General features: G+C 43.2%; 1 non-coding gene across 1 annotated transcript; it reads left to right on the forward strand.

Annotated features, from left to right (window-relative positions):
• The first annotated feature begins 16,183 nt into the window (after positions 1-16,183).
• Positions 16,184-16,290, forward strand: LOC126002259 (U6 spliceosomal RNA). The gene has a single exon (XR_007493016.1). It is a non-coding gene; the product is annotated as a U6 spliceosomal RNA (small nuclear RNA).
• Positions 16,291-22,302: the final 6,012 nt, after the last annotated feature.

Consider the following 22,302-nt stretch of genomic DNA (forward strand, 5'->3'; position numbering starts at 1 on the left):
AAGAAAGGAAGTAGTGATGCCATAAAGGAGGGACCCTCACTGCTGAGCTAAGAAGTGATCTGTTCCTAGAATAACCAAATGACATCTTCAGGCCTCTGCGCCAGCTCTCGTGAGAGCTGGTACAGCCCAGCACTGGTAGTGATAGAAAAAGAAAGGAGCCAGAGATAAAGTGGTTTCAGCACTTTGCCTTGCACATGGCCAACCCTATTTTCAATCTCCAGCATTCTATATGCTCCACCTAAGTATACAGCAGGAGTAAGCCTGAACAACCAGTTGGGTGGTAACCCAGATTTTAAAAAAATATTATATATATATATATATATATTTATATATTATATATATATATATATATATATATATAATATACAGGGTCAGAAGCCCAAAGCAATAGCACAGCTGGTAGGGCACTTGTCTTGCACACTATTGACCAGATTTAATTCCCCAGCATCCCATATGGTCCCCAAAACACAGGAGCAAGAGTAACCTCTAAGCACTACTGGGTGTGGCACCCAAAAAAATACAGGGCCAACGAGATAGTAAGAGGATTCCATGCTTGCCTTACAGTAGCCCAGGTCCAAATCCAAACACCCACTATGACTAATCCCTGGACACCACTAGTTGTGGCTCAAAAAGAGGAAGAAAACCCACTGGACCAAACTCCTCTGCACTCAGATCTCTGACTGTTGGTGAATGCAGAGAAGAAAAAGTCAACCATGCTTTTTTTTTTTTTTTTTTTTTACCAGCAATTGGAAACACTGGAGAACCATCAAAAACAATTACTTAGGCCTCAATAAGTCCTGAAAAAATAGAATGCTGCAGTCAGGAGGCAGTGAGGCTGTAAACCATAGCAGAGTAATTCTAAACAGGTACAAACAGTTCCCAGCAGCGGACACCAGACCCTTGGCCAACCTTGAAGGCCACAGTGGGAAATCCAAGAAGTACGCTCACATGGCTCCATCCCAGAGAACACACGTAGCACCAGAATTCAAAGTATGAAGAGGGACAACAGGAGGAACAGTGAAGGATTTAGCTGCGAAGACTTAGTCTCGCGGAAGTTAAGAATTCCAGGCTAAAGAAAATAGTGGGGATTCTGGAGGGTATAAGGGGTAACAATGGGGATGGGGAGCAAAGGAGAAATGGAGCAGTTACAGGAGTGACTGAACTCGAAGAGCTGTTCTCTGTGTGATTGTCATCTACTCAGAGGAAAAGAAGGTTACCACTTCTTAAAAAAAAAAAAAAAAAAAGCAAGGATGGAACTCTGAAGAGTGAGAGGATAAAAGAACATGGATGAGGCCAGGGTGACAGCACCAGCAGTACGGCTTTAGCCTTGCATGCAGCCAACCTAGCCTCTCATATGATCCCCCAACCTGCCAGGAGCGATTTTTGAGCACAGAGCAAGGAGTAAGCTCTGAGTGCTGCTGAGAGTGTCCCCCTACAAAAGAGTATTAAAGATGAAGTTCAAGTCTAAACACTAGATGAATATTCCTTCTCCTCCTAACATTGGGTGACTTTATAAACGTTAATGCAGAAGGGACTCAGAGGCCAAATTTACCTGCCTTGCACACAGAAAGTCATAAGCTCAATCCCTGTTGCTCCTCACATGCATCAAACACAGTCCCAGCGGTTCTGTTCTTTATGTGATTTCTATCGCAGTCAGCGGGTGCAATCAAACAACTAAATCTGAGCTCTAAAAATCTGTGCAACCTCTAAAAGCACTACAAACAAGAGTGTGAGCACCAAAAGCACCTGTGATTCCTGCCCATCCTACAAATAAAAGAAGGGGGAAATAAATCAAAATTTTATAAAAAAAAAAAAAAAGAAGAGGTTAGAGTCAGAGTAATACTCACATGGGGCCCGGAGAGATAACACAGCGGCGTTTGCCCTTGCAAAGCAGCTGATCCAGGACCAAAGGTGGTTGGTTTGAATCCCGGTGTCCCATATGGTCCCTGTGCCCTGCCAGGAGCTATTTCTGAGCAGACAGCCAGGAGTAACCCCTGAGCACTGCCTGGTGTGGCCCAAAAACCAAAAAATAAAAATAAAAATACTACAATGGATGTGGGGCTTGCCTTGCATGCACACAGTCAACAGGATTAAATCCCAGGTACTTCATCATTTAGGTCAGTTCCCAGTACTTTAAATCATCCCTCCACGAGTGATCTCCAGCACAGCTGAGATTAAGACCTGAGCTCAGCTGAGCATGGCCCCCAAAATTAACTATATAAAAATTAATAAAATTCAATACAGAGAAAAATACAAATTAATTCCTAGTGCATTGTGTGTGAGAGACAGACTGACAGACAGGCAGAGACAGAGAGAAATAGAATCATGATGAAGTAAAAATAGCCCTGGAAATAAGCCCTGACCAGCACACCTCCAGGACCCCTCTCCTATATACTGACAGGAATTCTAGGTAATAGTGAAATGTCTCCCTCTTAGGATCTTTAGCTGGGCCTGAAAATTAAGTTGACAAAAGGAAAATTAACAAAAGAAAAGCAGACACATACTATGTTGGTGTAATAGTAGACCTTCATGAATAAAACAAAAACGCAAGAAGTGGCACAGATCTAAGTGTTTATACATAAACTAGAAGTATTTGTGGAAAAGTAATTAAGGAAGCTGTGAGCAGTCTCCCTTTAAAGGAAGCTGACACAGGAGAAAGTTGTGGCCCTAGAATGTTTTATGCATGAAACCCTACCCTAATCAAAATAGTAAGTGATGGCACTTAAAATAACTGATCACAGATTAATCCTACCAAATAATAATTAAAGGGCTTGAAATAAGATGAGAATTGCCGAATTGTAACACAAACAAACACAAAAGTGGGTGGTTGCTGTTGGAAAAAAATGAGCTAAATAGACTTGCTGGAAACAAGGTTGCACCAACTCTGAAAAATACAACAAGAGCTGAGAAGAGCAATAAAGTGAACATAGCCCATTCACTGTGAACGGGTAGGAAAAATCTGCTTGCAGATGTTGTTTGCTGATCTGAGTTCAACCTGTGCCATTTACTCACTTTATATGCTAGGACGACTCTCATTCTAAATTCCTTCAGCTGTAAAATAGAACTGCTAACTCGTGAAAATTCAGATAAATAAAGATAAGCACTTAGCCTGGTGCTTAATACCATTAAAACAAAGACAAAAAGAATGAAACAAGATCTGTTTGTACAGAATTCTATTGCACCTTCCAATCTTTCACCATAGGAATGTTACTTTCCTTCTAGTATTTTCCATATGGCAAGTTTTAACTCCTGGTTTTATTTCATTTTATTTTAGGGTTTTGGGGCCACACCTGCTGTGCTCTGGAGTTACTCCTGGCAGAACTCAGGGGTCCTTGGCCAGAGTGATAGCACAGCAGTAAGACATTTGCCTTGCATGTGGCCAACACAGGACAGACCCTGGTTCAAATCAACATCCCATATGGTCCTCCAAGCCTGCCAGGAGCAACTTCTGAATACAGAGCCAGGAGTAACTCCTGAGCGCAGCCTGGTGTGACCCAAAAACAAAACAAAAGAACTCAGGGGTTCATATGAGATGTTAGAGCTGAAACACAGATTGGCCACAATCAAGGCAAACACACTAACACTACTACCGTATTTGCTGGCATATAAAACGACCGGGCGTATAAGAGGACCCCCTAATTTTGCAGTTAAAACATAGGTTTAGGTCTATATTCGCTGTATCAGACAGAACGTTCCTGTGCTGCAACTCTATGTACCACAGTGAGCCAATCACAACAAGCAAAGGTTCAAAGGTTATACTGTAATAGACTTCCTCTCTGACTCTGGCCAATCTGAGCAGGCTTTTGACAGTGTAGATTCGGGTCCAGAACGTTGTCTAATTTGCATGCATCAAAAGCTGCTTGGATTGGCTGAGTTAAAGAGGCGGTCCGAGCAGCCTTGCAGTGATTGGTGCAGGATCGAGTTGGAAAATTCGTTTTGTGGCAATATTCAGAAAATTTTCGTTTAGCGGCATATTGAAACATTTTTCGGGATATACTCGGCGTATAAGACGACCCCCGATTTGCGGTTGACTTTTTTTTTTGTTTCAAAAGTCTGGCCCCAATTCCTATTTTTAGAAAGAAAACTCACGTCACCTCCCATTTAAAGTCCTGTTTTTCCTCCCTGGCATCCATTTAGCCCTAAGCACCACTGTATTACATAGCCCAGGTGAAATCTGAGCACTAATCGAGGTGACAAGACTTTTTGTCTCTCGATGTTTGTTCTTGTTTTTAAGGGAAAGGGAAAAGGGACACTCTGAGTACCTTTCTTGGACCTTCCATTTTCTCACGTCATTCAACTCAGTTATTTTGATGCCAACTTTACATCACTATTTTGGGGTGACATTCTGATCACCCTCACCTTGACATTCTGATCACCTTGTTTAGCAATCCAAACAAGCCACACCATTCGAATTCCAAACTTTCACCACCATCACCCAAAATACAAGTTTCCGTTTCTGTTCTGTGTCCTTAGGGAAGTGGAGGTACGCCTGCAGTAGAATTGAGTTTCAGTTCTCTGAGTCCTGGATAACTGGTACAGGTGGTGACTGTTTAGAAGTCAGATATGATGCTTGGCAAGCAAATCTCAATAGCTCTATTTTGCTCACTTAGGAAATGTGCTGAGACAATGAGCAAACCCCTGATTGCAAGTGATGTCCAATTTTACCAAGTTGATATTATTTTGCAAACTGGGACAGTGGTGGCAATGATGGAAGATGGAATTCACAGGTGTGTGTGCAGAATGGGATAGGAGCAGGCTCTGTGAACTCGAACGTTCCTCAAGGCAGATATTCAAATCACCTGACTCCAGGTCTTGGTGTGGAAAGAGTGAACATTAAGTAGATCAACTTAATTTGGAATATCTGTCGGTAGACCTAGAGGAGATGGTTTAGGAACAGAGAGGAAAGTGGAGGAAAACAGCTCAGTAACTGACTGGCTAGAATTTTCTGGCCACCTACTGTGTGTCTGGTTCCCTACTGTGTGTTGTAAATTGCATATTAGCATTTCTTCCAAAACTTCAGAAAAGACTTACTTTTGAATCTAGGGATATTATCTAAACTAGAGTTGCTCCTGTACTTTCTACCACAAACTCCTCCTTGCCCCCACTCAACCTCCTGGGTCATAGCACTCCAGGACACTGTCACAGCAGAGAAAAAGGGTCAGAATCTTGACTTGGGACTTTTAAAGTCTGAACAATGATATGACAGTGATCCAGACCAGGTCTTCCTGCCCCTCCTACTCAAGAAAGGGGAGGTGAGAGACCCAGCAATTTGTCTTTAGTGTCCTTGGGAAGAAACCCTCTCCTACTCCCCAGCAATCCCAGATCTGGGAGGAGTGATCCCAGAGAAGATAGAGGGGTCTGAGAGTCAACCAGCATCTTGATTTCTAAGTGGACACATTCCCACCAGCCTTCATAGTCTCCTTAAAGATGAGAAAGTCTGCACTTCAAAGAGGGGGGACCTCAGCCAGCCTCCTAGAACCCCTCCTCTGAGAGTTTCCCCTTTGCCCCCTCTTCCCGAGTTTCCTAGGCCAGCAGATGTTTTTCTTGCTTATCAGTAGTACTCAGATGTGAGTCTGAGTGCTAGTAGCTCTGAGAAAGAAGACCTCACAAGCCCTGGTCTGCAGAGGGAGTGGGGGAGGAAATCCAACCAAACAAATACCAAGGTGAGAAGGCAGAACAGCTGGATTCATTCAAAATGAAGTGGGTCACCCTGGGACTCAGAGAGCATAAACTAGACCCCACCCACCATCTTTGAGGCTCTGACATCAGGGATGCCTCTTCCATCCTTGCTGACACTTTCATAAGGGATTGGTATTTGTTTTGTGTGTGTATGCGTGGTTTTTTGTTTATTTATTTTGTTTGCGACACTCAGGGGTTACTCCTGGCTCTGAACTCAGAAATTACTCCTGACAGCTTGGGGGGGACCATATGGGATGCCGGGGATCGAATCTAGGTTAGTTGCGTGCTAAATATCCTACTTGCTATACTATTACCCTGGCCCTCTGATTCGTTTTTAGGTGCTCTGATTGAGTTTTGTATAGCAAACCAGATGCATCATTAATATCAGATCTATCAGATAACAAGGACTGGAATATTTAAAGTATATAAAAGCAGAGGTCATCCACCAGAGGAAATTGTGGTTCTGAAAAGAAGCTATTGAAAAGCTACTGTTTGCTGCTGGAGAGAAGCTGCTGCTATTGAAAGAGGCCCCTGTCCTGAGCTAGAGGTTGCTATTTATGCTTCTGAAGTGCCTTGTAACTTAATACAAGAAAACCAATGACTGGCTAGGTGACTAACTAGGTGGCTGGTTGGTTAGCCATTTCAGCATTGCACTCTAACATACAGCTGTCCAAATTTAACCTAAAATTGGCTCAGAGCCCCACTCTGCTGATGATTAGAATGGCAGGGAAGGGGGCCGGGCGGTGGCGCTGGAGGTAAGGTGCCTGCCTTGCCTGCGCTAGCCTAGGACGGACCGCGGTTCAATCCCCCGGCGTCCCATATGGTCCCCCAAGAAGCCAGGAGCAACTTCTGAGCGCATAGCCAGAAGTAACCCCTGAGCGTCACAGGGTGTGGCCCAAAAACCAAAAAAAAAAAAAAAAAGAATGGCAGGGAAGAAGGGCAAGCAAACAAAATACAAGAAAATTCCTTTTTTTTTTAACCTGAGCCTGAAAACTTGTATCCTGGATCATATTGGTAAAATACAAATACTATAAATAACTTTGTAATCACTATGCTTTGATTTACAAAAATGAATCTGAAATTGGTGGCAACCTGTATCCTGTGTCACAGGACGGGGTGGGTTAAGTGGAGTCCAGCAGCCAGTATGGAAGAACTCAACTGTAGACATTTGGGGGAAAGCTCAGGAAGAACACACACAAGATTTGTACATCCTTCATCCTATTTGCAAAAAAAAAAAAAAAATCACAGGATTTGTTGGATGTCTAATTACTCTGAATGTTCAGGGGTGTTGGGAACACTTTGGGTCAGCTGCATATGCAAAAAAGAAAATAAGGCCAGGTCTCCCTCCAGAGCAGCATTTCTAAATGGGTTGGGAAGGGAAGGGTCATAACAGAAGTAGGATGCTGTGCTCGGTCCCTCACAGGAGGAGAGGCAGAAAGCAGCCATCTTTACTGGTGTGAGTTACATCCCTCAGAAGCATAGACATGAGAAACATTAAAAGACAAAAGGTCGGGCCCAGAGAGATAGCACAGCAGTAGGGTATTTACCTTGCACTCGGCCAAACCACGAGGGACCCAGGTTCAATATCCGAATCCCATATGGTTCCCTGAGCCTGCCAAGAGCAATTTCTGAGTGCAGAGTCAGGGGTAACTCCTGAGAACCGCTGGTTGTGGCCCAAAAACAAAAACGACAAAAGGTCACTATCCCCAGACTTTGTAGACATTAAGAAAAGTGGTTTCTCTCCCTTTTTATCTCTACTAAAATTCTGGAGCATTAGACTTAGAGAAGTAAAGACCCTGAATGATGTTCACCTGTGTTAGATGGACCTGGTTTCAGAGGATCAAAACATAAAATCACAAAGCAAACTGTAGCTCAAAGCAAAAAGCAAAATTTTTTTCTGCAGCTATTAGCCATGAGAGTCATCACGAAAGTAATGGTCGAGGAAGCTGAAAGGGTCGAGGAAGCTGAAAGAACATATTTGCCTTCCTAGGCTCACTAAAATTTTCTTCCTCCAGCTGCCTCAAGCCTTATATTTATCTACTGGAAGTAAAAGATTTGCAACTACAAAAGCTTAGTACTCCTCACTCAAATAATTATAAATAAACATAAATCTCTGTATGGGCAGATGCAATGAATATAAAGGAATAAATTTAAGGCAGTGAATTAAATATAAATTACTGAGCATTCTCTACCCTACCCCCATCCTCATTGGTGTTTCTGAACTCTTATATTCTTAGCTCCAGCTTTTGTAAGAAATGCTTCAGTACCCTTTTGATAAAAGAATGTGTTTTAGGGGCTGGAGCAATAGCACAGTAGGTAGGGAAGTTGCCATGCACACAGCAGACCCTGTTTTCATTCCTGGCATCACATATTGTCCCCCAAGCCTGCCAGGAGTAACTTCTGAGCACAGAGCCAGGAGTAAGTCCTGAGTAGTGTCAGGTGTGGCCCAGAAACAAGCAAACAAAAAGGAAAGTGTTTTATATTGGCCTACACTGTTGGATTTACTGGGTTCCACCCTATTCAGGATATGCTTTTTCACTCATTGATCAGAAGCACCTTTGGATGGAAGCATCCTTTGGATTGGTGCCTTAGACCACCTGTTTTCCACCCCAGGGTGTGATCTGGTTCTTCTAATAAAGATCTTAGGTCTCAGGGGAAAAACCGATTACAGTTTCAATTTTCCACCACAGAGCTATCTGCTTTCTACGAGTGGGAGATTTGCATGTAGGACTTCTTGAACCTGTTTTATCCCTATAACCATGTGTGGATTATTTCCTGAGTTGCCATTTGTTTCCAGGCCCTAATCTCTCCAATGCCCCATATTTGGGGCATGAGGTTTCCACTTCTTCTGGCACTAACAGGGACCATAGAGAATGCTGAGGATAGAACCCAAGTCAGTCCCAGACTGGCCACATGCAAGGAAAATACCCTACCCACTGTACTATTGCTTTATCCCTCCGGGTTCTTTAATAGCAAGTGCCAGACCAAACTCAGGAATGGTGATCTACAGCAACAATTCAAAGGATGCTTCCATGGTGCTTCCAACCAATGAGTAACAAGTATATCCTGAATAGGGTGGAACCCGATTATACCAACACGAAACTTTTCCTAGGTGAATAGCAAAACTCCCCTTACCCTTGACACTTGACAAACTTAGTACTCTATAGGATGGCATGATGTGTTCCCAGTAAATATGCCATAGCATGTAGCAAAGTGTTTTTCCCTTCATAAGCAATCTGGTGAAAGCTACATAAGCATTGTAATGACACCGACAGATCAAAGTTAAATCTAAGGCTGTCAGGACACAAGACATGATCTTTTCTCAAATGTCACTAGAAAAATGTTTGCTTCTGTTTCTCATAAGGCAAAACTTTTCCCTGACCCAAGATCAATAGTAGATGTAATTAATGTCTTTTTTGGGGGGGGCACACCCAGCATTGCTCAGGGGTTACTCCTGGCTGTCTGCTCAGAAATAGCTCCTGGCAGGCACGGGGGACCATATGGGACACGGGGATTCGAACCAACCACCTTTGGTCCTGGATCGGCTGCTTGCAAGGCAAATGCCGCTGTGCTATCTCTCCAGGCCCTAATTAATGTCTTTTTAAAAATGTATATTCTTATCTAGATCATTAAGTGGTCATTCAGACTGGTGGCAATGCCAAAAGAAGTTGAGTAAATATAAATGTTTATCATGTTGAAATAAGTCCCAAACATGCCAAGATTACCTTGACAAAGGCAATCTATTTTAATGTTTTCTTAGGTGAACCTTTTGAGAATGTTTATTATTCACCATATATTCCATGTGGCTATGTAGTGAGTACTCAATGAAACCAATATGAAACTTCATCCGTCTCTCCTCCCTCTTTTCTCTCTCTCCTCTCTCTCTCTCTCCTCTCCTCTCTCTCTTCTCTCTCCTCTCTCTCTCATTTTTGGGCCACAGACAGTTGTGCTCAGAGACTACTCCTGGAGGGCTCAGGAAATCATATGTAGTTCTGAGAATCTGATCCAGTTCAGGCAAGCTACCTACCCACAGAACTATCTTCACTGGAACTTGATGCTCAGATTAGCCTGGTGGGCTGATCTCAGTTCCCTAACAAGATTGCCTGGAAACACATGAGCTCTATCAATCCGTCAGTCAGTCAATGAATAAGGGGACCAGAGGGATAGCACAGCAAAGGAGGGTGTTTGCCTTGCACTCAGCCATGCTGGGTTCAATCTCCAACATTCCATATGGTCCCCTGAGCCTGCCAGGAGTAACACTTGAGCCTGGCCAGGTGTGCACCCCCCAAAAAAAATCATTCAATAAGCTAAGGTGATTGAAAAGATAATTTATTGGGCCCGGAGAGATAGCACAGCGGTGTTTGCCTTGCAAGCAGCCAATCCAAGACCAAAGGTGGTTGGTTTGAATCCCGGTGTCCCATATGGTCCCCAGTGCCTGCCAGGAGCTATTTCTGAGCAGACAGCCAGGAGTAACCCCTGAGCAATGCCAGGTGTGGCCCAAAAACTAAACGAAACGAAAAGAAAAGAGAGAAAGAAAAGAAAGAAAGAAAGAAAGAAAGAAAGAAAGAAAGAAAGAAAGAAAGAAAGAAAGAAAGAAAGAAAGAAAGAAAGAAAGAAAGAAAGAAAGAAAGAGAAGAGAGAGAGAGAGAGAGAGAGAGAGAGAGAAGAAAGAAAGAAAGAAAGAAAGAAAGAAAGAAAGAAAGAAAGAAAGAAAGAAAGAAAGAAAGAAAGAAAGAAAGAAAGAAAGAAAGAAAGAAAGAAAGAAAGAAAGAAAGAAAGAAAGAAAGAAAGAAAGAAAGAAAGAAAGAAGAAAGAAAATTTATTACTTTAATGATCTCTGATGACACTAGAACTAGAGCTACCCATAATCCTTTGCTCAGCTAGAGGCCACCGGGCTGAGGGTTGCCTGCATTGAGACACCCTAGTGTCTCTGGAAATAGTGGCACTGATGTACAGGACAGCTAGGGAGGATTTTCTGGGGATGGCACTCTACTCAATGCCTTGGATCCTTGTGCCATACAGACTTTTGAACCTGCTTGCAAAGCCTGTGCTCAGCCTGTTGAGCTATCTCTCCAGCATGACTGGTAAAAAAGTTTTTTAGAGTGGCCTATCACAGAAGTCAACCATTAGGCATTTGTCATGCACACTGACAATCCAGGTTCAGTCTCTGAGCCCTGGGCAGGTGAAGGGACTGGCATTCTCCATAAAAGAAAATTATTTGGTGATTCCAGAAATTCAGCTACATGGTAGAGGACATGCCTTGAATGTAAAAGGCCCTGGGTTTGCTCTCTAGTACATGATCCCCAATCCCTTAAGCACTGTTAGGTATGGGGTTATGGCCCCAACAACAAAAAAAAGTAAGAGAAAGGTCATTAAAAGAAATCATAAATTATTTCTCCTGAGATTTTTCTTTATGAGTCACACTCTAAAGAACCTCAGCTGTTAGAACTGTTAAGCAAATTCCTCACATAATCTCTTTAGACTCTGCTGGTTTACTTTTCAACCTTTTTAAAATTTTATTATTTGCTCAAAATTTACCTTTAAAGGAACTCATTAAAATTTTGTAATGAGATACCTCACTAGGTATCTGCAAAAACTTATTCTCAAATAACTAACTTATTTGCTTGAAGAGGGGGAGCCCCCAGGACATTTTCAGCATTAATCAGCCAATTGGCTGGAAGAATCAATTCTACAGTCCAAGGATGGAGCTGCTCAGGCCCTATATGACCACCAAGACTATACACAGTGGTGACTGAGGATCTACACAGTAATGAGGATCACTCAGGCTTCCTCATCCACTCCCAAGCACTGTGTTAATTCCCTCCTTCAGAACTTTTGACATCGTTGTGCACACTGGCATCATCTGGAAGGCACCTCCTCTGGGCCAGCATATTACATGCTTAGCTCTCACTTTGAAGTACCATCCTAGGAAGATGGTATTTGATCCCAGCTACACAAAGAAGGGAGCTGCACTCAGGTAAGCTACGTGAGTGCATGATTTGGGCTTTTTGTAGAGGGCTAAGAAGACATGCCTGAAAAGGCATCTTCAAATCCCAACCCCCAACACTTGTAAATGTGCCCTCATCTGGAAAGTCTTTTTATGCGCCATCAAGATAAGATGAAGTCGGGGCTGGAGAGATAGCAGGGAGGTAAGGCATTTGCCTTTCATGCAGGAGGTCATAGGTTCAAATCCCGGAGTCCCATATGGTCCCCCGTGACTGCCAGGAGTAATTTCTGAGCCTGGAGCCAGGAATAACCCCTGAGCACTGCCGGTGTGACCCAAAAACCAAAAAAAAAAAGATGGTCCTAATAATTAGGGTGAGCTCTAAATCTGAAAACTTCATAAGAAAAATAATAATAAAGACTGGAGAGATTTGGGGCCGGCGAGATAGCATGGAGGTTAGGCGTTTGCTTTCCATGCAGAAGGACAGTGGTTCGAATCCCGGTATCCCATGTGGTCCCCCGTGCCTGCCAGAGGCAATTTCTGCGCATAGAGCCAGGAGTAACCCCTGAGCGTGCCAGGTGTGACCCAAAAACCAAAAAAAAAAAAAAAAAAAAAAAAAGACTTTAGAGATTTGGGGTCAAAGAGGCACAAAGAAGGGCATGTTACAACTAAGATCAAGGTTAAAATGAAGCTCCCCTAGTCAAGGAAGAGCAAGGATTGCTGCTGCCAGAAAAAGGGAAGAAGCACAGAGCTAATCTGCCCTAACACGGGCTCTGCTGACACCTTGGTTTTGAACTATCAGTCCACAATGTGAGGATACATTCTGACATCTAGCTCGGGACACTGAGAAACAGCTTTATGCAACTGGCAAATGGTCCTGCTGCTGGGAGCTCATGTCCACTGTCTGGAGCCTAGACTGCAAGTATCACCCACTGTCCATACTGCCATGGAGCATCTCTGTTGCCAGACCAATTCACAGCAGCTCCAGACTCTGTAAACTAGGTAGAAGTAAGTTGACTGAATTCAAGAAATCACAGGTGCCCAGAGATTTACATGATCCAGGGGGTTGACAGAAGGGGAGCTGCATGCTGAGGGGAAGAATCACAGCAGCAATACTTACTGCAGCAGGGCAGAGCTGCCATCCACCATCCACCATCTGCCATTAGCTCCCAGGGGCATGACTTCCTTCTCCAAGGACAGTTGTGTGCAACAGCAGCTTAAACACAATACACTAGTTGTTGTGTTTGGGTTTTTTGTTGTTGAGGTTTTTATTTATTTATGTATTTATTTATTTATTTATTTTTGGTTTTGGGGTCACACCCGGCAGCACTCAGGGGTTACTCCTGACTCCATGCTCAGAAATCGCTCCTGGCAGGCTCAGGGGATCACATGGGATGCCGGGATTTGAACCACCAACCTTTTGCTTGAAAGGCAAATGCCTTACCTCCATGCTATCTCTCTGGCCCCAACGTTTTAATTTTTTACTTTATTGTGTTAGCCTAAGATTTTACTCATATTGTTATTTTGTCATTGAAAGGGCTATCCTCCATATTCCAAGTTGTTTGCTCTTTTTGTGAGGGTAAACCACACTGGTGGTACCTAAAGCTTACTCGTGGTGGTATTTGGTGGTTCTTCTGGGCTCTGTGGATAGAAGCTATGTCACATGCATGCAAGGCAACTACCTGACCCTCATACTATTTCTCTGGTCCCTTTCTTTTGGAGCACACTTAGTGATGCTCAGGTGCTACTATTAGCTCTGCACTCATGAATCACTGTGGCAGTGTTTGGGGACCATATGGGATCCAGAAATTGAACCTGGATCAGCCATGTGTGAGGTAAACACCTTACCCACTGTGTTATCTCTCAGCCCCTGGTCCTCAACTTTCTTTTATCTGTTCATTCTCAAGTACCAAGAGTTCTTGTTTGTTTGTTTTTTGTTTTTTGTTTTTTTTTTCAGGGGGTCACACCCGGCAGTGCCCAGGAGTTACTCCTGGCTCTACGCTCAGAAATTGTTCCTGGCAGGCTCAGGGGGACCAAATGGGATGCCGGGATTTGAACCACTGTCCTTCTGCATGAAAGGCAAATGCTTTACCTCCATGCTATCTCTCCGGCCTCACACCAAGAGTTTTTATTTCAACTCAGCACCCACTATTTCTCACACCTTGAGTTAACAGTGGCTAGTTTTGTTCCTTTTATCTTCTTTTTTATTTTTTGTAAAGACTAAACCCAGGACATCATACATGCAAAGTGAGTGCTCTGTCACTGAGCCACATCCGCAGCCTACAGCTGGCACTTTTGCAGAATCAGAATGATGCCCTTGTAGCCACAGCAGGTGCAAAAGAGAACTGGGTTGTTTCGAAATAAAGGCGATGAACCATCTCCAAAATAAGTATAGCACAGTGATTAACCTTTTGAAACCATCAACCGTGCAGTGCCATAAATACCAGAGGGGGCTGTTTTCCAGGATGACCTTTCTTGAAGAATGCAAAGTAGTCAAAACAAAAAGGAAGGAAAAAAAAAACCACTTCTGCTTCTCCAGCTGTGACCCTAAAGAGAATGTGCTGCCTCTGCAGTGACCCAGCCCCTGGCCAGTGTGACTGGTGTGGAAAGAAGGTGTTCTTAGCTAAGAAGAAGGTTATTTTTACTTTGACTTGCCCTTCTTTGTGCATGCCCTAAGCTGTACTATTTATAAAATGTTCTGAAAGAGAAAATTGATAGAACTAAGGAGCTTTCGAAGCATCATCCTGAGACTGGTTCAGTTCCTTCTCTTCCAGCCATAGATACTGCAGGGACTGCCTTCTGGGACAAAAGAAGGTCATTGCAAGTGGAATCCTCCCTCCCAACCTCCCTCCACACCTTTCTCCCAGGGGTGGAGGCAGACATCCCCAAAGGCTCCCATCATAGTTGAATCCTTGTGTTGTTTTAAAGGCACAGCCTTGACAGGATTCTCTCAAGTTTGTTGTAATTGTTGCTTTATCTGTTACTGTTCTATCAAGAGAATGTGATTTCCTGAGCTTCCATAGAGGATGTCTGTGATTACACACACACACACACACACACACACACATTGTTGAGTTAACAAGGAATGTGACTAGTTCAAGTGGAAAGGTTGATAAACGTAATAAAAACAATTATCCATGTAAACCCCAAGATATAGTACAGCCCAGGCACCTCAAATGTTTCCCCAACCACCCCAATTTCTAAGTGCAGAGCCAGGAGTAACTACTGAGCATTGCCGGGTATGCCCCATCAAAATAAGTATCCATGTAAAAGATAATTAAAGCGACTGTTGTTGGAGTATATGGTTTCTGTGAGAAGTGGTGATGATGTTCTGGAATGAGTGACACTTACTTATGCAACTTTATGAAAACACTAAAATCCGGTACTTGTACGCTTGAAAAGTAGATGATATATATGTGGATAAAAATATAGTAATATGTTATATACACACAGTTGAATACTACTCAGCTCCAAGATAAAGCAGAATCTTGCCTTTTGAGAAAACCCAGACAATATGGATAGAACTGGAGGGAGTCATGCTAAGGTAACTGGGTCAGAAGAAGAATATTGGGTGAACTCACTCACATAGGAAATATAGGGAAAGAAAGCAAAAGAAACAAAGTCAAACAAAACAAGCTGGTAGATTTCAAACACAAAATTGAGATGAGCACAGGGGAGAGGGCAGTGAACAGGAGACGGGAGGAAGTTCACAGGACAGTGGCACAGGAATATGAACTAGATAGGGTACTTTGATGATGGATATTATTGGTAACTCACATTTTCAAAAGGTATGAAATTGCACTCTAAAAACATAGATGTCTCATTAATCAGCAAATACAATATTTATATATTATATAAAATATAACATACTATATTATAAATAAAAATAAAAATCTTTATGCCTGGGAAGATTTAAAGTTAAGGCAGGTCACAGGGTTAGAACATGTTCTCCAGGCAAAAACCCTGAGTTTGAGTCCCACCAATATATGATCCCACCACTGCCAGTTATGGCCCCTCAAAAATTTTAAATTTAAAAAGGGATGAAGTACATGGTATGTAAATTTTTTCTCAAAATTTCAGAAAGAGGGGCCGGCGAGGTGGCGCTAGAGGTAAGGTGTGTGCCTTGCAAGTTCTAGCCAAGGAAGGACGGCAGGACTGCGGTTCGATCCCCTGGCTTCCTATATGGTCCCCCCAAGCCAGGGACGATTTCTGAGCGCTTAGCCAGGAGTAACCCCTGAGCATCAAATGGGTGTGGCTCAAAAAACTAAAAAACAAAAATTTCAGAAAGATTGTTAAAGCAGGGGCAGGAGAGATAGCATGGAAGTAAGGCGTTTACCTTTCATGCAGAAGGTTATCGGTTCGAATTCCAGTGTCCCATATGGTCCCCCATGCCTGCCAGGAGCAATTTCTGAGCACGGAGCCAGGAAAAACCCCTGAGCACGGCCGGGTGTGACCCAAAAACCAAAAAAAAAAAAAAAAAAAAAGGTTGTTAAAGCATAGCTACCAGCATAGCTACCAGATTCCAGAAACCCTGTACAAGATTAATAAAGAATAGCTTGGGTGTTTTCTTCGGCAGCACATATACTAAAATTGAAACGATATATAGGAGATTAGCATGGCCCTTGCGCAAGGATGACACGCAAATTCGTGAAGCATTCATATTAAAAAAAAAAAAGAATAGCTTGGGGGCTGGAGAGATAGCATGGAGGTAGGGTGTTTGCCTTGCATGTAGGACAGTGGTTTGAATCCCGACATATGGTCCCATGAGCCTGCCAGGAGCGATTTCTGAGTGTAGAGCCAGGAGTAACCCCTGAGCACTGCCGGGTGTGACCCGAAAACCAAAAAAAAAAAAAAAAAAAATAGCTTGGAGCCAGAGCAATAGCACAGTAGGTAGGGCATTTGCCTTGCACACAAGTGACCCAATTTCAATCCCCAGCATCTCAGATGGTCCCCCAAGCCTGTCAGTAGTAATTTCTGAGCAGACAGACAGGAGTAAAACCTGAGCACCGCCAGTTGTGCCCTCCTTCACCCCCCCAAAATAAAAAAGAATAGTTACGTTTTAATCCTACTTAAGAATCCTACAGCATTCTTTTTTATTTATTGGGGGGAGGATTGGGGTCACAACCAGTGATGCTCAGGGGTTACTCCTGGCTATGCACTCAGAAATCGGTCCTAGCTTGGGGGACCATATGGGATGCTGGGGATCGAACTGAGGTCTGTCCTAGGTCAGCCACATGCAAGGCAAATGCTCTACTGCTTGCGCCACCGCTCAAACATTCTTTATTTTTATTTTATATTATTGAAACCACCACCAGTGTTGACCCCCCTCCACAAATGTTCCCAGAATGCATCCTATACCACCACCCTTTGCCCCTGGCCTGCCAGTATATCAGGCCCATTTTAAGTTTCGATTGTTATAGTTATAGTTTGGGTCTCTTGATTCTGTTGTTGAATTTGGCTTGGATATTTAGTTCTGTCTTTTTTAATCTCCACCAATGCACCTGAGACCACTTGGCCTCTGATCCTCATCCTTTGTTTTTTCCCCCTTCTTAATTTTATAGAAAAATGCAGAAATATGAGATAAAACAAAGTACTTCATGTCCCAAGTTTCTATAAAAAAGACAAGAATGGGTGGCAGTTTTTTGCATAGGGGCAGCAAAATTTGGGGAAAACAGAAAGAAAAGAAACCTTTGGACTAAAAACAGGGTATCCATACCCATGAAGCATCCTGTTATAAGACCAACTATAGGCTCCAGGAATACTAAGTAATCTAACCCCAAAGTCTTTCTTCATGGTCCCAGGAAAAGTTCTCCTCACTTACAGTTGTTGCAGTCATGCTTCAATAATTAGAGGTCTTGATTTTTGCACAGTCCCTATGTCAAAGTCAGGATGTCATGGAGCATCTTTTGCCTTCTTCTCACCGTACAGTGGCAAGTCAGAAAAGTCCACCCTGAAAGCAAGTTGTTGCTGTCTCCAAGCCGCCAGGGTGTCACATGAACCCACCCTTGAGCAAGTTGGTGCTAGGGCAGCATTTGAGCTTTCCCCAGTAGAAGTTCAATTCCTGGTGTGCACAGTATTTTTATATGTATCTTCTTAGTCCAATTTTTGTTTGTTTTATTTTGTTTTTAGGCTACTACCAGTGGCACTCAAGATTACTCCTGGTTCTGCACTCAGAAATTACTCCTGGTGGCTCAGGGTACCACACGGGATGCTGGAATCAAACTACAGTTGGCCACATGCAAGGCAAACCCCCTACCTATGGTGCTATCACTCCAGCCCTTAGTCCATCTTTTAAGTGCTCTAGTGGGAGGAAGAGTTGTTACTCCATTTTACAAATGAGGGAAAACATTTAGAGAGTTCCCTATTTTAAATCACACAGATAAAATTAGACAGAATAATGTGAAACTCATAACTACAATTTTGGCTTTGTGATTTGGGTTTTTAGACCAAATCTGGCCAAAGTTCACATGTGGTAGTGCTCAGAGGACCACATATGGTGCCAGATTGAACTGGGGTTGGCTTCAAGCAAAGCAAGTATCTGCAAGTATCCTCTCTCTCTCTCTCTCTCTCTCTCTCTCTCTCTCTCTCTCTCTCTCTCTCTCTCTCTCTCTTGTTATTAAATGTCAATTTCTTTCTTTCTTTCTTTCTTTCTTTCTTTCTTTCTTTCTTTCTTTCTTTTTTTTTTTTTTGGTCTGTTTGGTTTTGGTTTTGGGTCACACCTGACCCTACTCAAGTTATTCCTGTCTCTATGCTGAGGAATCACTCTTGGCAAGCTTGGAGTGCTGGGAATCAAACCTGAGTTGGCTGCATGCTAGGTAAATGCCTATCCACCATACTATCTCTCTGACCCCTCAAATGTCAATTTCTTACAGATCTAATATGTAGAACATGCCAATTATTAATTGTATATATCAGAAAACCACTCTAGTGAGATTTAAAAAAAGAGATGTAAGATAGAAAGAGGGTAGTTCTTGGGAAAACCTGTGTCAGAAATGTCTTCATGAGAACAAGAAATAAGCTTCAAATATGAGAAGTCACAAAAAATGTTTCATCCATTATCACACCCAGCACCCAATTACCTGATCATATCCTAGGTCTATGGACTATTAATCCTGTGTTTTCACCTACTGATCATTTTCTCCCCACCTAGAACCTGGTGGTAGAAAATTCCAGAATACTAGAATCATAGGGTTGTTCCTCAAGAGCAGAACAAATAGTCAATCACAGGGTTGCAGAAAACCGAAATGTGCATATTCACACACACATGCACACACACACATGCATGCACTCACACACCAGTAACTTTTCCCAACTAATGTCAGATTCCTCTTACAGATCAGGAAACAAAGGTGTCACTGCAGAGCAGGTCTGGAACAACATCATGGCTCTACTGGGGTCCTCATATTTGTCTGCAGAAGCATGTGACATACTGTGGAGAAAAGCCAAATAACCCTCCTTTTATAGACACTCCCCCAAAAGCCATTCCCAGAAGTGATGGGGGGGGGGGGGCAAGAGCTCTCAGTGACTGCCTGAAGCTTCAAAGAGTTTATTTATGACATTGGATTCTTCAGGAAGAAAAGTAGGAAATGAACACATAGGAGGCACTTCCCATGATTGGCTCCACCTAGAAAGAAAGTTTAGAGCTGGGTGACAAAATATTGACTCATGTCCATGATAAGTCTCATCCACCAAAGATCACAGGTTTTGATCACTCTACCGGTCTGCTTAACCATGGCACCTTTATGCGCATTTCCTCTAGAAAACTCTTGGCTGTACCCAAGGAAGGGGCATCCATTTTCTGTTGTGCTCTGGAAAATATCCATCAACCAAGGGTATCAAACAATAGCTTCAATTGATTTTATCATCCTGGATGCCAGAAGTCTCAGATCATTCTTATGAAACTAAACATTTGTAGAACTGGGTCTTCCTGGAGACTCTACAGGGAGAATCACTTCCTGGGCTCTCGATTTGGGACACTAATCATATCCAGGATTCAGGGCACTTTCCTCTTTCCTCCAATCATTGCCACCTTACTTTTATCATCACGTCTCCTTCAGAATAACTTCACTCTGCTACCCCCTTCTAAAGTATACCCAAATTTATATTTCAGGACAATCCAAGATAACCCCTCTACTCAAGACCTAGTCAGAATCACATCTTTAAAGTTCCTTTTTCAGGCAAAACTACGGATTCCAGAGATAAGACTATGGCTCAACTTCACAGCTTTACCACAGATCTCTGCAGATGCCTAACTAACCAAAACCCTAGATACTCTGGATTTTGGATATCAGCAGGAATGTGTTGAGGGGAGTGCGGGCAAGCACCCCCCCCCATTCAACCCACCCCCACCCCCACCACCAGAAGTTTCTGGAACTTCTGGAAGGCCTGGCAGCCATAACCATGCCCTGCAGCTGTATTATTCAGAGCTCAGAATTCCTGGACTGCACAGTACAATAAGCATACACAGCCGCACAACACCTCCAAATTCTGTACCCCAAGTAACAACACACCAAATTAGATGTCAAAGTGGCAAAGAAACCATCTAATGTTAGGAAACAAAACAAATAACTAGCAACAAATAGCTTCCAACAATGATTTCTTGACCTCATTGTGAGATGTAAAAATATCCACAAATCTTCCGCTACATCTTTAAAAATAATTTTATGACCACTTACCTGTATACCAACAACATAAAAGTATATTATGTCATGCCTGCCAAGGGAGCAAACAGGCTTGGGTGTAGGTGAGAATCCAAGGACAGTGATGGAAGGAACGTTACTCTGGTGGTGGGATTGGTGTTGTAAGTTTGTGAGCAATTATGTAAACCACGGTTTAAATAAAGCAATAAAATAAATAAGGAGAGATTCGTCTTGTCCCCTTCCCCCAGTCCAGGCACCTCCAGTCTGGTTTCTCGCTGTAGCTCTCAGGAACGTGGATTTAAATTGCTTCAAGCTGGGCCTCTGAGCCTCCATCAAGCGCCTTCCAGCGCTGCACAGCTGCTGGGGAGGAGCCTGGAGCAGAACTGGGACGTCTCCCCGAGCAATAAGCCTCAGGCACAGGGGGCTGCTATCTCACAGATTTCCCAGAAAATGGGGAAACCTGTGAACATCAGCAGAATGGTGAATTAACTGATAAGGCTACAACGGGGGGGGGGGGGGGGGGGGGGGGACTGTGTTGTCTTTTTTTTTTTTTTTTTTTTTTTATGGTTCTTTCAAGACAAGCAGCTGAGAAGATTCCTGAGACTGTTTCAGTCAGGCTATCAGTGTGCTTCGCATTCCCATCCACCCTCCAATTGCTTTTTTCCTGGGCACTGAACCCTAGTAAGACTGGACCGAGGGTTAAGCTGCCCCTTCCATCTGTAAATATTCTAAGTAAGGTACATGGGGCCCGAGCGATAAGGGCGTTTGCCTTGTACGTGGCTGACCCGGAATGGACTGTGTTCGATTCCTGGCATCCCTCGAGCCTGCCAGGAGCAATTTCTGAACACAGAGCCAAGAGTAACCCCTGAGCGCCGGCGGTGTGGCCCAATAACCTAAATAAATAATAAATGTTTTTAAAAAATTAAAAATGTAGGGCCCAGCTACAGGTCAAGATTCTTCAAAAGTAAGAGAGAGGCGGAGCAGGGAGGGAGAAGAGAGAGGAGAGATTTAAATGAATGTGGTTCCCCGTAAAGACTCCGTCCTAGACCTTGCCCTATGACCTGCGCAAATACCAAGATCTCTAGCTGCAGTGGCCTTACTTTCTCACCCACAACTGAGAGGAGAGTTTCCTGGCACCATATTACCACTCATGTGGTAATGAGTATGTATGGAGCCAGTGGTTGTTCCCATGATAGTATGCTTCAAGGATGGAGAAATCTTGAATCTCTTAGGCCACAAGAATTCCCTTTCTTCCCCAATACTTAACTTGAATTATTCAGCCTCATAAATTGAGAGGGGAAAAGGATGCTACCAGGACCAGTCATATGAACATGTAGTGAAAATAAAAAATGATCAGACTTGAACACCAAACCCAAAGTCAATGACAACAGAATAGATACCCAATCTACAACAAGTTGTAAAGTGGAGACCAGTTACGCTAGTATTCTGGGGGGTAAAGGAGGGAGATATAGGATACAAGCTAGGAACAGGGGTGGAGGGAGGACAACACTGGTGGTGGGAATGCCCCTCATTCATTGTCACTATGTATCGTAAATAATTCTGTGAAAGATTTGTAATGCACTTTGGTCACAATAAAAATGTATTTAAGGGACCAGAGAGATAGCATGGAGATAAGGCATTTGCCTTTCATGCAGAAGGTCATTGGTTCAAATCCCGGCATCCATATGGTCCCCCAAGCCTGCCAGGAGCACTTTCTGAGCAAGGAGCCAGGAGTAACTCCTGAGCGTTGCTGGGTGTGACCCAAAAAACAAATAAAACACACACACACACACACGTACACACACACACAAATTTACTTTTAAAAAATGAATGTGGTTCCCAATTGTGTGTCTGAAATCCATAGAGCAGGTTCTAGCAAGCTGATAACTCAGGGAAAAACACAACTTTGAGAGCGAAGCAGGTCACAGACTCAACGTCCTCTAATTTGGGGAAACTTCTTTATACCATCCACTGATTAGGTGAGGGCCACCCACACATCAAAATGGAAGTCTTTAGTTCACAGAGTAAACTGTGACCTCT

Source organism: Suncus etruscus, chromosome 2, assembly GCF_024139225.1.
Source record: "Suncus etruscus isolate mSunEtr1 chromosome 2, mSunEtr1.pri.cur, whole genome shotgun sequence".
In the NCBI taxonomy this organism is placed as follows: domain Eukaryota; kingdom Metazoa; phylum Chordata; class Mammalia; order Eulipotyphla; family Soricidae; genus Suncus; species Suncus etruscus.